The sequence below is a fragment of the Megascapheus bottae genome, chromosome 2 (assembly GCF_031878675.1).
Source record: "Megascapheus bottae isolate mThoBot1 chromosome 2, mThoBot2.hap1, whole genome shotgun sequence".
Taxonomy (NCBI): domain Eukaryota; kingdom Metazoa; phylum Chordata; class Mammalia; order Rodentia; family Geomyidae; genus Megascapheus; species Megascapheus bottae.
In genome coordinates this window covers 77,016,172-77,030,140 of record NC_143510.1, presented here as the reverse complement: position 1 = coordinate 77,030,140, position 13,969 = coordinate 77,016,172, and the positions used below count along the sequence as shown (strand labels likewise).

The following is a 13,969-nucleotide window of genomic DNA, read 5'->3' as shown; positions in this document are numbered from 1 at the left end:
CTTTCAGGAATTCTGCTGGGGATTTAGTGTTTCTATAGCAACAGTTATTGCACAAACTAAGTATGAAGAATGCTGTGGAATTTGCTTCTATAACCATTGAATTTCATCTCTGTACAGAGTCTCAAGATTATGTATATATAGATAGATAGATGTTCTTTGATTTACAATTATGTAATCTTGTGATAAACCATTGTGATTTGAACCTATCTTAAATTGAAAATGATGCACTTACAGCATTTTACCTGCCGAATATCAGAACTTAGCCACATAGTACAACATAGATTATCAGTTATTTGTCTTGGTAATTATCAGTCTAACAGAGCTGTGGCTCATGGTTGTTTTCCAACATCATGAGACAGTATTTTAGCATATGTATCTCGTTTCTACTGAATGTGAATCATTTTACAACTGTAAAGTTAAAAGTTTTGGAATATTTTTGTGTGTGACAATACTGGGACTTGAACTCAGGGCCATTAAAGTAAAAACAGAATCTTAAGTTGAAACACTGCAGCTAAAGAAATGACTCTATGTACTTTTTAAGAAATAAATAATAATATATTGTATACTCTATATCCCACTTATAGCCATATCTTCTACATTTTTCTCATCTGAAAATTTATGTAATAGCAGAAATCCAGGACTTTCAAATGCTTCTGGAAAGACAGTGGAAGGAAACGGTTGTCCTTTGTTTCAAGTTGAAAATTCTGTGCAAGATGTTCTTTTTCTCTAGTGGTCATATGCTTTCATCATGAGAAAATTGCTGTCTGAATTTGAAAGAAAAATGAGGACATCATTAAAACCATTAGTAAGGCTGCAAACAATTGAGTAATTTTTTTTACCTGTTTCCCAAAGTGGCATGACTATTCCTTATGACTCAGTCTTTGATGACAGAATGCAAATCTTTTCAGTCTATTTTAATGGCTAAGATTGGTTCACTTCAAAAGGACAAGATTGGACATATTAAAAAAAAAATCCCCCCATCTACATTGATTCTGAAACTGGTTTTTGTAACCTTGACTGTTAAGTTGCCTGTGGCTTCATTTCTATAGAAATGAGTTTTCAGCAGGTGGAACTGGAAAATTATTGTCAGGGAAGAAAGATTTCCAGTAGGGTTAGCATTAGTATACATTTATGCTTTTATAGCTTACATGTACTTCTTTCACTTGTTATGACCTGAAATAATAATCTTTCCATTGTAATGTCACAAGCATCACATGGTACCTAATAAAAGCTTTAAGTTCTTTCTGTAGCAGCAAGAAAATTGGACTATTGCCCTGTGGATTCTCAATTATTAAAGCAAGGATGAAAGAAACATAAGTTCCAAAGGCTCATATGCATATTTTGTTCCCTTAGAAATTCTGTGTTGAAAGGAAACTGTTCCTACGATGGATATTTCAATTTTTTCTTTGATATATTACAGGAGGTTTAACCATCTTTCTCAACTTACAAGCTGATCATTAGTAAAATGCCTAAAGTTCAGGATGATTGCATCTAAAACCTTACAACCTAATGACTACATTTGGCAAAGATGCCCAACTGGGGAGCTGGAAGGTCAAAGAAAACGTGGTTAAACGTGAGTTCTTTGTAAGTTCTCTACTTCAAAGCCTTAGCATGGCCCCTGATGTTTCACTTTACAAACGGAACATAACTTCATCAAAGAGATAGATAGGTGGCTTCAGAGTTAGAACATTCTAGATAATTCCATCCAATATTTGAGAATTTATGACTATGGGATCTAGGGGTAAAATGGGAGGTGCTGGAAGTGGTGCTGTGGCTCAGAGTTGGGGAGTGCTAGCCTTGAGCAAAATTGCTCAGGGACAGAGCCCAGACCCACAATCAACAAAAATCAAAACAAAACAATTCTCCACCCCAGCAGGTGCCAAGAAATGGCCATTTAGCATGAGAAAAGTGAAATCGTATGGAGAAGACTTAGAAAACTTTGGAAATAAAACTCAACGCCCAGTTCAAGATCCACCAATTATCCTAAGTGGATGGTGGGCAGCTCTGTACCTTGCTTTGGAACTGAACACAATAATGCTTGTTCAGTTTCTATCCAGTGTCCCTCTCGAAGCCCTCAATCCACCAGCTTGTTATTACCATTCGCCACAGTGGCTGGAAATCTAAAAGCCAAGTCTGAAACTGGGCCAAAAAAAAAAAAAAGCATTATCAATTAATTACATTGATTATATTGATGTATATAGAAGCAAAGACTCTATATTTTCTTACACAGAAGTTAGTGGATTATCAAGCAAATCCTGTAGTTTCGGTGTTATCTATGAGGAAAATAATAAATACTGCATCAATAAATTAAAGAGGAAAATCCACTCTGCCATATCAATCGATACTACAGAGCTTAGAATAATCTGGTAAATATATTTAAAATTTTTTTATTGTCAGGGCAATGTATAGAGGGGTAACAGTTACAGTCACAGGTGCATTACTTCTCACACCGTGATACCCCTTTCTCATGGTTTTTTGTCCCCATTTCCCTCTGCTCACCCCCTCCCAATCATCTTGTTTTCCCCTCTTCCTTTTCATATTTCAAATAAATGTATATACAATATACCAGGTAACAAAGTCAGATACAGTAACAATATGAAATTAACCAAAGGGAAAAAAAGAAGAGAAAACATAGTACATCTTCATATCCTAGAGATCCTTTCATTTAGTTTCATCCTATATGACCTTATGTACCTAGGTTTTGAGCTATTATAATCCTCTGCTAGGAGACTCTTAGATGTGTACTAATTATTATAAATGAAACCATTTGAACCTATGTTCCTTTGGGTCTGGCTTACTTCACTTAATATGATTTTTTCCAAGTCTTTCCATTTCCTTACAAATGGAGTGATGTCATTCTCTCTGATGGCAGCATGGAATTCCATTGTGTATAAATACCACATCTTCTTGATCCAATCATCTACTGAGGGGCATCTGGGTTGGTTCCATATCTTCGCCATGGCAAATAGTGCTGCAGTAAACATCGTTGTGCTTGTGGCTTTAGTATGTCCTTGTTTCTGGACATTTGGGTAAATGCCAAGTGGTGGAATTGCTGGGTCATAGGGGAGCTCTATGATTAGTCTTTTGAGGAAAGGCCATATTGCTTTCCATATTGGTTGAACGAGTTACACTGCCACCAATAGTGTAGTAGTGATCACTCCTGGCCATATCCCTGCTGCCATCTGTTGTTATTAGATTTCTTGATCATGGACATTTTAACTGGAGTGAGGTAGAAATCTTAAAGTTGTTTAGATTTGCATTTCTTTTATGGCCAGAGATGTCAAGCATATCTTCATGCATCTATAGGCCATTCTTACTTTCTCTTCAGTGAAGTCTCTCTTTAAGTCTTCAGCTCATCTTCTAATGGTAATCTGGTAAATATTTCTTAAAATACACAGAATAAAACAGGAATACAAGGCAACTACTTTATTCATGATAAAATTTATAAAGGTTATATGATGAGATGCAGTAGGTTGTATTAATCAAGAAGTTCCCTGCTTGGCATCAGTGGCTCATTCCTGTAATCCTAGCTATACTCAGTCAGCTGAGAGCTGGGTGTTACAGTTCAAAATCAGATCTGTCAGGAAAGTCTGTGAGACTTTTACACACATTCTCTTTAAATACTTTGAAAGAGATAAACCAATATATATTAACAAGGCTTATCTCTTGGTACCAGGCTTACAGGTGATCCTATTTCTTTGTCTCTGTCTTCGAGTCTTTGTGTATTATACACAAAGAGTGAGGAATCCCCTTGGTTCCACTCCAAGTTCATCTCTCCTTATCTTCATTTTTCCCTTGTTACTCTTTCAAGTCAAACTTGGAAATGTTAATATCAACTTCATCAGCCTTAATCATGGCTGCAAGCTAGGTATTTTTTCTTTTCTCCCCTCTCACCGTTTGCCATGAACCTTAATGTCCTGACGTAGAAACTGGTTTTGAATTAGATGAGAAGGACAGATCTGTAATATCAAAGTTACAGTTTAACACATTTGAACTGACAAACTCAATCTGACACCTGACTTCTGGTTGTTTCCTGAAGCATAAAGATTGGCCACCTCTAAGAAAGTCCCAAACAAGATGTGGGGAAGAATGATGGAAAACATGACATTGGTCAAGATGCACCATACTCAGAAATGGATATGGTGAAGTGACGACTCTTTGTACAACTACTTAATGATAACTTTAAAAAAATCAATGCTCTAAAAAAGAAAAAGGAAAGAACAAAAAAAACAGTCTCAAACAATGAGCTCCAGGCATAGAGGAACATTAGAGTTCTAATTGCTGAGAAGAAATGGGGTCTCCTTTCAGCTCAGCTTCTGGGAACAGAGCCTTTGTTTAATTGGGGCTAGTTTGCTGTTGATCCCTTTAGACCCCAGAAACTTGGTGAACCTTTTCTCTTGCCTGCTGTCATCTTCTACCTGGATTTCTCAAAAAGAACTTAGAATAGATTGTTTCTCAAGATTTTTCAATACCAAATCCATTGTGTCTTCAATAATAAATTAAAAGCAAGACCTATGTTTTAGAAACTTATTTTTTTGTTTCGTATGAATGAGAAGAATAAATAGTTGTAGCAGGAAAAGCCAGTTCTTTAGTTGTGACCAGTAAGGAAGACTCCAGATGATATGTCTAATTGAATTGTACACAAAATCAGAGTTTAAAATAGATCGGTGTGCCATAGATGATACCATAATGGGAATTCTTTTGTCTTTCAGTGGTAGCAATCAAAGTCAGGGCTTCGCCATGTGCCAAACAAGCACCGTACCACTGAGCTCTGTCTCCAGCCCCCATTAAGGGAATTCTTGTATGTAGTCCTACTTAGCCACACCCAGTTTTTACCCTTTCTGTAATCCTGAGAGAATTTTAATGAATTGCTCTGAATCTATTAATGTGTGTATTGCATTCATTTACAAGACAGGCTGACAACTTCCATCTTGACATATCAATTCACTTTTAGTATTTTTTTTCTTTGGAGAACCTTTCTGTAATATTAGCCAATGATTTCCAGGCACTGTTTTACTTGGAAGTAGAAAGTAACTTAGAAAACACATGAGCTCGTGTCTCCTGAGTAGAGCAGACATGAAGAAGGAAGGGGCTGATGGTTATATCATGCCAGATACTTTGACTTGGGCTTGCGTTATATTCCATGTTGTCAGAGAAGGAGTTTCTCAAAGATTTGGCAGGCATTTCCATGTTATTCTGAAATTTGTAAGTATACATTTTTAAACAATGTTAGTTTGATTCAGACTTAAAATTTGTCACTGGTTATTTTTAAGTATAAATGAGTGTAGGTCTATTGTGTGTGTGTGTGTGTGTGTGTGTGTGTGTGTGTGTGTGTGTGCACTTGCATGTACCAATATTAAGGCTTGAATTTCGGGCCTCAAATAGTCACTCAACTTTCTTGTTCATCACTGGCACTAGAGCCATGTCTCCAGTCTGGCATTTTTTCTGGTTAATTGGAGATGAGACTTGCAGACTATTCTGCCTGGACTGGCTCTGAATCTTAATCCTCTAGGCTTTAATCTTCTGAAGCCACTGACACCCAACCTAACTGTTGGTGATTTTTTTTTTGCGGGGGTGGGGGAAGAGAGGTTCTTAATTATAGAAAATTTTACTTATAGGCAGGGATGGGATAGAGAAACTATGGGAAAGCAAAGGAGAAAGTGATATTGTTCAGAAAGTATTATACTCATCTGCTTAGAGATGGTAATCCCTCTGTATAACACTTTAATAATAACAAAATCATATTTTAAAAAAGGCTATTTTATTTATTAAAATGGACATATATTTGTGTAGATCTGTGGGGTACAATATTTGATACATGCATACAATGTGAAATGGTCAGACCAGGATAACTATCGTTTCCATCTCCTTGAAATCTCTTAAAGTTATTTTGAAACATAAATGGCAGACTATAACTAACACACTATGCTATAGGATACCAGAGCTGAGTCCTCTTGTCTAACTGTATTTTCCTATCTGTTGTCTACATTTTCCTCCCTCCTCCAGCCCCTTCTTGTCTCTAGTCAACAATTTTCCACTTTTTTCTATAAGATCAATGTTTTCAGTTTTCACAAATGTAGGACATTGTGTAACATGACATTAAGCTTACTGCCTGTTCTCTAGTTTCATCTATATCCCCTTAAATAAGGATTTCATTCCTTTTTTTTTGAATGAAAAATATTCCAGTGCACATACCACATTTTCTTCTTTTTTAGTCTTTGTATTTATTAGTATATGGCATGATTTCTTCATGTTGATAGACTCCTTGGAAATTCTTCTCTCTGCATTGTTGTGAACAGTACTTATCTCTTTGCTATAAATTATTTCATCTCCTTGGCAGAGATACTCCATAATGGGATCATTTGACCACATGGAAATTCTGCTTAGGTTTTAGAACAAACTCCGTACTGTTTTTCCATAGACACTTTACTAATTCACATTTCCATCAACAATGGATAGGAGTTCCCTTTCTCCACATCCACACCAACAACATCTATTGTTTCTGTTTCATATTAGCAATTCTAATGGGGGTGAGAAGTTAGCTCATTGTGAGTTTGACTTGCAGTGCCTTGATTATTAGTGATACTGATCACTTTTTCAAATATTTGTGGTCATTTATATTTTTTGAGAAATGTCTATCCATTCTAAAAAGTCTGATTGTAATTTTTTTATTCTATTCCTTATATATGCCGGATATTGATCCTTTGTTAGATAAATAGCTTGCTCATATTTTCTCCCATTCTGTTTGTCGTCTCTTCATTGCCAATTGTTTTCTTTGCTCTGCAGAAGCCCCTTAGTTTGCTATAATCCCACTTCTATATTTTTACATCTACTGCCTATTTTATTTATTGAAATGTCTTTGCCTATACTGTCTTTGCTTCTCCAATGTTTTCCTCGAACTATTTAATAATCTGAACTCCATAGTTTTTTAAAATTCACCATAAGTTGGTTGTTTAAAAAGAGATAAGGAGCTACCTTAATTCTTCCCCACATGTACAGCCAAATCTCCAAGCACCATTCATTAAGGACATGTTTCCTTTCTCCACTGCATGTCCTTGGTGCCTTTGCTGAAAAGCAGTTGGCCTTTTGTGTATAATTCCTCAATTCTTTATTCTGAATCATTGATCTATGTGTTGGTTTTTATGCCAGCATCATCCAGGTTTGATTACCACAGCTTTGTTGTGATTTTTGAAACCATACACTAAGGTGTTTCTAACTTTAGCCTTTTTGTTCAGGATCTTTTCTGATTATATATGAAGGTTTTGTTGTTGTTGTTGTTGCTATTTTTGCCAGTCCTGGGCTTGGACTCAGGGCTTGAGCAATGTCCTTGGGCTTTCCTCTGCCGGAACCAGCCGTCAGCGAACTGGGATTCCTGACTTTGGGGGGGAAGACTGAGAAAAGAAATAGACAAGAGGCAAACAGATGGGGTCGGGAGGACTACAGCCCAAGTCAGCAGCCCAAGAAGGCTGTGAGCTTAAGACTGCAGCCCCGTTTATTTTTAGATTCAGTCTTATATACTGTCTTGAAACCAGGGAACTGCCAGGGGTTACATTAGCACCAAATGGTAATCAGGTCTCAGATCAATTAAGCAGAAGGTGATAAAGCAATAACACATTTGTGCCAGATGGTAATCAAGTCTCAACAGAAAGATAAAGCAATAAATCAATAAAGTCAGGAGGTTCACAATACTGACAGTATAGCTCAAAATTTATAGGCATGGCGTCACACATGACAGCTCACTTCTTTGTGTGGTTACCTTACTCAGTGATGCAGATTCATGGGACAGTCTGACTCCACACTCTGGCTCCCAACATTCCTCAAGGCTGCTCTATCACTTGAGTCAAAGCAGCACTTCTGGCTTTTTCGTGTATGTGGTACCTAGGAATTAAACCGGGGTCTTCATGCATGCTAGGCAAGCACTCTACCACTTGGCCACGTTCCTGGCCTGAAATTTTTTGGTTGTTGTTTTGGGTTTTTTTGTGGGTCATGGGGCTTGAACTTGACCTGGGCGATGTCGGTGAGCTCCCCATCTCAAGGCTAACACCCTCCCCCTGGGCCTGGGTACTGTCCCTGACTCTTCAGCTCAAGGCTACTACCCTACCCTTAAGCCAAGCCCCACTTCCCATTTTCTAGAGGTTAATTGGAGATAAGAGTCTCAAGTCCTTTTGCGCATGGGCAGGCTTTTGAACCTAGATCCTCAGATATCAGTCTCCTAAGAGTAGCTAGGATTTACAGGTGTGAGCCACCACACCCAACACATATGAATTTTTTTAACTGCTTTTATTTCTTCTATTTTTTGTGAAGATCTTCATCGGCATTTTGAATTTCTGTTCAGGCTTTTCCTAGGCTTTCTGGGCATTGGGATTTGTTTCTAGAGAATCAGAAACAAACATCCAATTTCTCTATATTCCTATGTCCCTATGTTGGGGCCTAGGCATCTCCCGATCTGATGGAATAGCCTCCCTGGGCATCTTTTCATTAGATGAGATGTGGATACCAGTTGGGTAGCACTTTGGCATGGCATCTGGGGAAGTATGTAGGCATAGCCTCGGTGACCTTTCTTCAGCCACAATCAGCATCACTGGTGCTTATAAGTGCCTTAGTGATTCAGACCTAGAGTCTGGACTACAGGTCCGGGTGCTCCTGTTGTGGAGGAGGTGAGACATGGGCTGTCTCACAGGCATGCAGAGCTAGGTGGCTGCTGTGACACAATGGGTTTCGGTCCATAAAGGGGCATGTGCAAAGGCCAGCATGCAGCCCTGATGGTGATGGAGTCTCTGGCCATAGCCGATTTGACACCACATGGATCCATAGAGTAGTTACAGCTCAGTTTGGCTGGGGACCAGGGGTTAGAGTGGGGTAGGCGGAGAGGGCAAATCCTTGGGCTCAGTGGAGACAAGTGCTGTTGGTAATAGTGATGGCTATGATGCTGAGAATACTGGTCAGATCTGCGGAGGCAATAGAGTATGCCTTCACAGCTGGTGGGTACCCATGACAGCAAGGCTCCAGCAGTGTGATCCCAGAGCTGTGGACTGAAGAGCAGCCTTTGACAGGAGCAGCTGTGAGGAAGAAACTGGCCACTGGTTTCCAGGACAGGAGGGGCTATGGCAGTGATTCTGTCTACTTAAAATGGCACTGAGTTGGGATATCTTGGTCTCTGCAGTGTGCTAGAGGCCAGAGAAGCAAGGAGAATGTGAAATCCTTCTCTGGAGAAAGCAGTGACATGACTCGGACCATGTTAAAAGCCTACGTGGACTGTAGATTCTCCTTAGCAAGGCTGGCCTGAACTCACAGATGATGAGTTCTGGAAATGGAGACTCAGGAGCCTCCGCAGGCCAGGAAGCCGGGGCAGAGGCGTAAGAAGGCTGTGTTCCTCTCTGTGGCACCACTTCATGGCTGAGTTCCAGTGTTTTCTTCCCCTCATAGCACAATGGTTCCTTGGGTGCTCTGGTTCTTCACAGCAGAGGAAAGTGTGCGCCACTTCTCATCAGCTCTCTCGGGTCCTTGCCCCACCCAATTCTTGATCAGAGTATTCAATCAAGCTGTGTAGTCAGGTCCCAACCAGGACTGAGTTGTTAGTATTCATATTTCAAAATTGGAAGAACGTAACAGGCTAGTCCAGCTTCCTGGGGTGAGCAGGCTCTGTGGAGCTACCAAAAAAAAAAAAATGGCCTTAACTCTGGGGAAGGTCAGGTTTAGGGCATGGCAGTTGAAAGGATGTGAGAGGGAAACACAAGAAATGGGTCTAAGGAAAAGTGAGCCAAAGAGAGGCACTGTCGGCCTCAGGATCGATCAGGCTTGAGAGAGTGTGTAGGGGAAGTGCGAGTACAATTTCCCTCAAGTAAAAAGACAGAAAGAAGAGGAGAAATTTATGTAGGTCTCAAAATATATTAATATTGGAGTGCTTTTAGGAAGTACAGGGGCAACAGGGGTCCTTGCCCATTAATAGAAAACACATTACTCTAAACCTACATTGTAGTTATTTCTCAGCCAAACGCCTACTCGCATCTTTGCTTTATTTAGTTCAGTAGCTTTCAGACTTAACAGAGAGACCCAAAAAGAGAAATCCATTTTATACCACATGACTCATGCATTCTGGCTAAGTCCAAGTTTCATTAAGCCTTGTTTATTATTCTTAATACCCAAGACTGCTTGTCTCTGCTTCCCTTCCCTGGCTTCTTTCTCTACCTTTGCATTTCTACAGATGTGACCTGTGATCTGCTAAATTCACCACGTAATTTACTAAGGAATTGTAATCCATGCCTTAGAGCACATTGCAATTTCAGTAAGGAGTTTAGCCTCCACTTTGGTACGGCTCAGACTTGTTCAAGCTACTCTAGTCATCTCAAGATAGTAAGCTTCTTGGTGATCCCACCTGTTTATTCAAGCCCTGGGCCCCAAAGCAGCTACAGCTTCACTGCTTTACTCTCCTCCTGCTTCCCTCTCCCCATCTCCATCAGTCTCTTCCTCTCAGCTCCTTCTCCCACTTCATGTGAGTTGGTCTCTTGGCTTTGGGGAGACAGAACCCAAAATAACTTTCCCAAAAGAGTGGAAGATCTATAATTTTAGGGACACAGGGATAAGCATATTCTTTTCTGGCTACTTACATACTTTGTAATTGTCCTCTCTATAACAAGCGAAGGTGGTTTTCTCAGCATACTAAGGAACATGACAGCTACATTTTACTGGCCACTTTCCCTATGTCAGACAGTATTTGAAGAGGTCTGTGTATATGAATGGAATGTTGACTTCCCATTATAATCCTATGAATTAGATACTATGATAATCTTCATTTCACGAGTGAGAAAGCCCAGGCACAGGGAGATTAAGAAACTACCTGAATTCAAGGAATCAAGGTAAAATAGTGAAGCAGTGAAGCACACTAGACATGGATGAAAGTGAATTATACAACTTGAGGGTAGAGATGGGAAGGAGGGACTGAGGAGAGAATGAGGGAACAGAAGATGCTGTACAAAATGAAATATACTTATTACCTGACTCATGTAAATATAACCCCTCTGTATATCACCTCTATAATAAAGTAATTTTTTTTAAAAAAGAAACTGTCTAAAAATCATAGTTAGAAACTAGAGAAACCAGGCTGCAAACCCAGTATCTCTCTCTTAATTAGTATATTGCATGTGTAAAATAACCAGCATCATTACTAACACCAGCAATCTGTGTTCCTTACAAGAAAATCAACTCTAGAAACAAACCAGGATTTGGATTCAAGGCTCTTCCTCCTCCAATTTTCTCTGGGGGAAAATTATTTGATCTACTGAGGCCTCTATTTCCCTATCTATGTCTCTTTTTCCTTCCTGAATCTAACTCAATTCCATATGTGCCAGGAAGAAAGACTTAACAGAATATATCAGGCATGACTTATCTGCTTTCATATGAATTACCTGATGCATTCTTTCTTTTTGCTCCTGGGGCTTGAACTCTGGGTCAGAATGCTGTCCCTGAGCTTTTAAACTCAAGGCTAATGCTCTACCAATTTGAGCTTCAGCACCATTTCCAGTTTTCTGGTGGTTAATTGGAGATAAGTGCCTCACAGACTTTTCCACCTGGGGTTGGCTTTGAATAGCTACTCTCAGATCTCAGCCTCCTGAGTAGCTAAGATTCTAGGTATGAGCCTCCAGTGCCCAGCTACCTGATACATTCTAATAAAAGCAAACATTCGAATGAAAGAATGGACATCTAAAATAAATGTACTGATGCATTCCTATATTATGGGATTTCCAAGGAGAACAAATGAATCAAAGCAAAGCCTCTTGGGAAGGGCTCACTACTCAGGTGGCTAAGGTTGGAGTGCCTCTTCCATACCCAAAAAGACAGAGGCACAGAGATTGAGTTCTCAGCCATCTGTGGAAGAAGACCAGTGGCGTGCAGATCCAGTTAACATCTAAGGCTCCTGAGGGCTCAGGTGGGCTTCTCCCATGATGGCTGGTTAGGTGGTCAGCCATGACTAACCACCACACAAGTTCACATTTCTTTTTGCTTTTGGTGTCAAAGCTACTGAGCCATTTACATCCAGCCTTTCCACAAGGACTCTGCTTTTCTGCTACACAAGAATCCTGAAAGTCCTAGAAACACACCACATGCCTCCTGTTCCCAAAGAAGTGCCTACTAGACTTTCTGACTGAAGGCAAATGACTAAATGCACATATGCCCATTCTATTAATGACTTCACTTCTACTTGTCATAGTCACTCGGATATGGCCAGAAATAACCCAAGCCCTGTAATCATTCCTGGAGCTGCGATAAGTGGGTAGCGTCTCTCCATGCCGCCTTTCCCAATTGGGATGCTCATCCCTCCCCCTTCTGCTCACAGAACAGATGTTTGGGAAAATGTCACTTGACTGTGAAGCAGGGAAAAACATTGCTAAGACATGGGTTTTAGCACGCACACATATGTTCTCCAGGCTGCCAGGGACTCTGCCTCCTATGTGTATTTCTATTGAATACATCCACTCCACACACGTGCATGCGTACATCAATCTGCTCCCACTCCCATCCATGCACCTGACCACTGTATTTGCATAGAGCTTCTCATTTGCATTTTCAATCTTTTTGCTCCATAGCCACACCTTTGCATGAGTTGGTTTGAGTTGTCTTCATAAATGCCAGAAGTAGCATCTGTGCTCTTGTCTGGTGATAGGCCCTCTGGAAGGCAATTCAGAAGGGGATAATTTGGAAATAGCTACATGACAGATTTATTTATTTTTTCTTTTTGTGCTAGTACCAGGGCTTAAACTCAAGGCCTCACACTTGCTTGGCTTTTTCACTCAAGGCTGACACACTACCACTGAGCTGCACTTCTGCCTCTGGCTTTTTGCTCTTTAATTGGAGATCTGAAATTTACAAACTTAAGCTGGGCGTGGTGGCTCCCACCTATAATCCTAGCTACTCAGGAGGCTGAGATCTGAGGATCAAGGTTCAAAGCCAGCCCAGGCACAAAAGGACCTGAGACTTTTATCTCCAATTAATCTCTAGAAAATGGGAAGTGGGGTTTGACTGAAGGGTAGGGTGGTAGCCTTGAACTGATAAGCTCAGGGATAGCGGCCAGACCATGTTCAAGCCCCATGACACACACACACACACACACACACACACACACACACACACACACACAGAAAAGAAACTTACAGACTTGCCAGGACTGACTTTGAACTGTGGTCCTCAGCTCTTAGCCTCCTTAATAACTGGGATCACAGGCATGAGCCATCATCTCCAGGCTTAATTTTCAGTGTAATTAGGTGGCTGCTTTAGAAGAAGTCTCATCCTTTGGAAATGCAGGCACTGGACTTGCACACAGGAAGACAAAAACACTCACAGAGCAAGCCGTAGGTCTTTTCCAGTGATGACTTAATGCCTTAGATACTTACAGGGGAACAAAGGTTAAATCTGACACTAATAATTACTGCCTTTCCAGATAATTGCTTTCTCTTGTACCCTGTTGAGATGGCTTGTCATGGCATAGGGCTGCCTGTGGTGAGCTTTCCTTACTTGTCACCTTCTTTTGTCTTGGGGGAGAGCAGGAACAAGAGGCTTGGGGCAGCTCAACCGCCTGTCTTTTCCACGTGACATGTCAGGGCACTTTGTCTTCTAGAGGGAGAGATGAGGACAAACATAGGAAGCCAGATGTCGATGGTAGCTTACATCCTAGAGGTCTGAGTTATAATGCCTTGCAGGAAGAAACCAGGGCCCCTGCCAGCTCCTCTGTATTTCCTCTGTGATGAAAGGAACCCACTGCTGGTGACCAGTTCATATGCAGCCACAGAAATGACCAGAAATGGCATACTCTCTCCTTGGCTTTTCTCCAAACTGCAACACAAGCACCTCGACTTCTAGGCTAAATAGCAGTTTGATTGGAATTATAGATTGAGATAACTCCCAGCTGGCCACAAGCTGACTTTTCAGAGTTCTTGGTCTGTAACTTGGCATCACTGGGTTTTTCCAATTCTTA

General features: G+C 40.4%; 1 long non-coding RNA gene across 1 annotated transcript in view; it reads right to left on the bottom strand.

Moving 5' to 3' along the window:
- Window positions 1–546: 546 nt before the first annotated feature.
- LOC150067353 (uncharacterized) overlaps window positions 547–13,969 on the bottom strand; it is a 42,903-nt gene continuing 29,480 nt past the window's right edge. Inside the window, exons 3-4 of the long non-coding RNA XR_016534605.1 lie at window positions 2,011–2,139; window positions 547–764 (exon numbers count right to left, since the gene is read on the bottom strand). This is a non-coding gene — a long non-coding RNA (uncharacterized LOC150067353). The remainder of the gene's footprint in view (window positions 765–2,010; window positions 2,140–13,969) is intronic.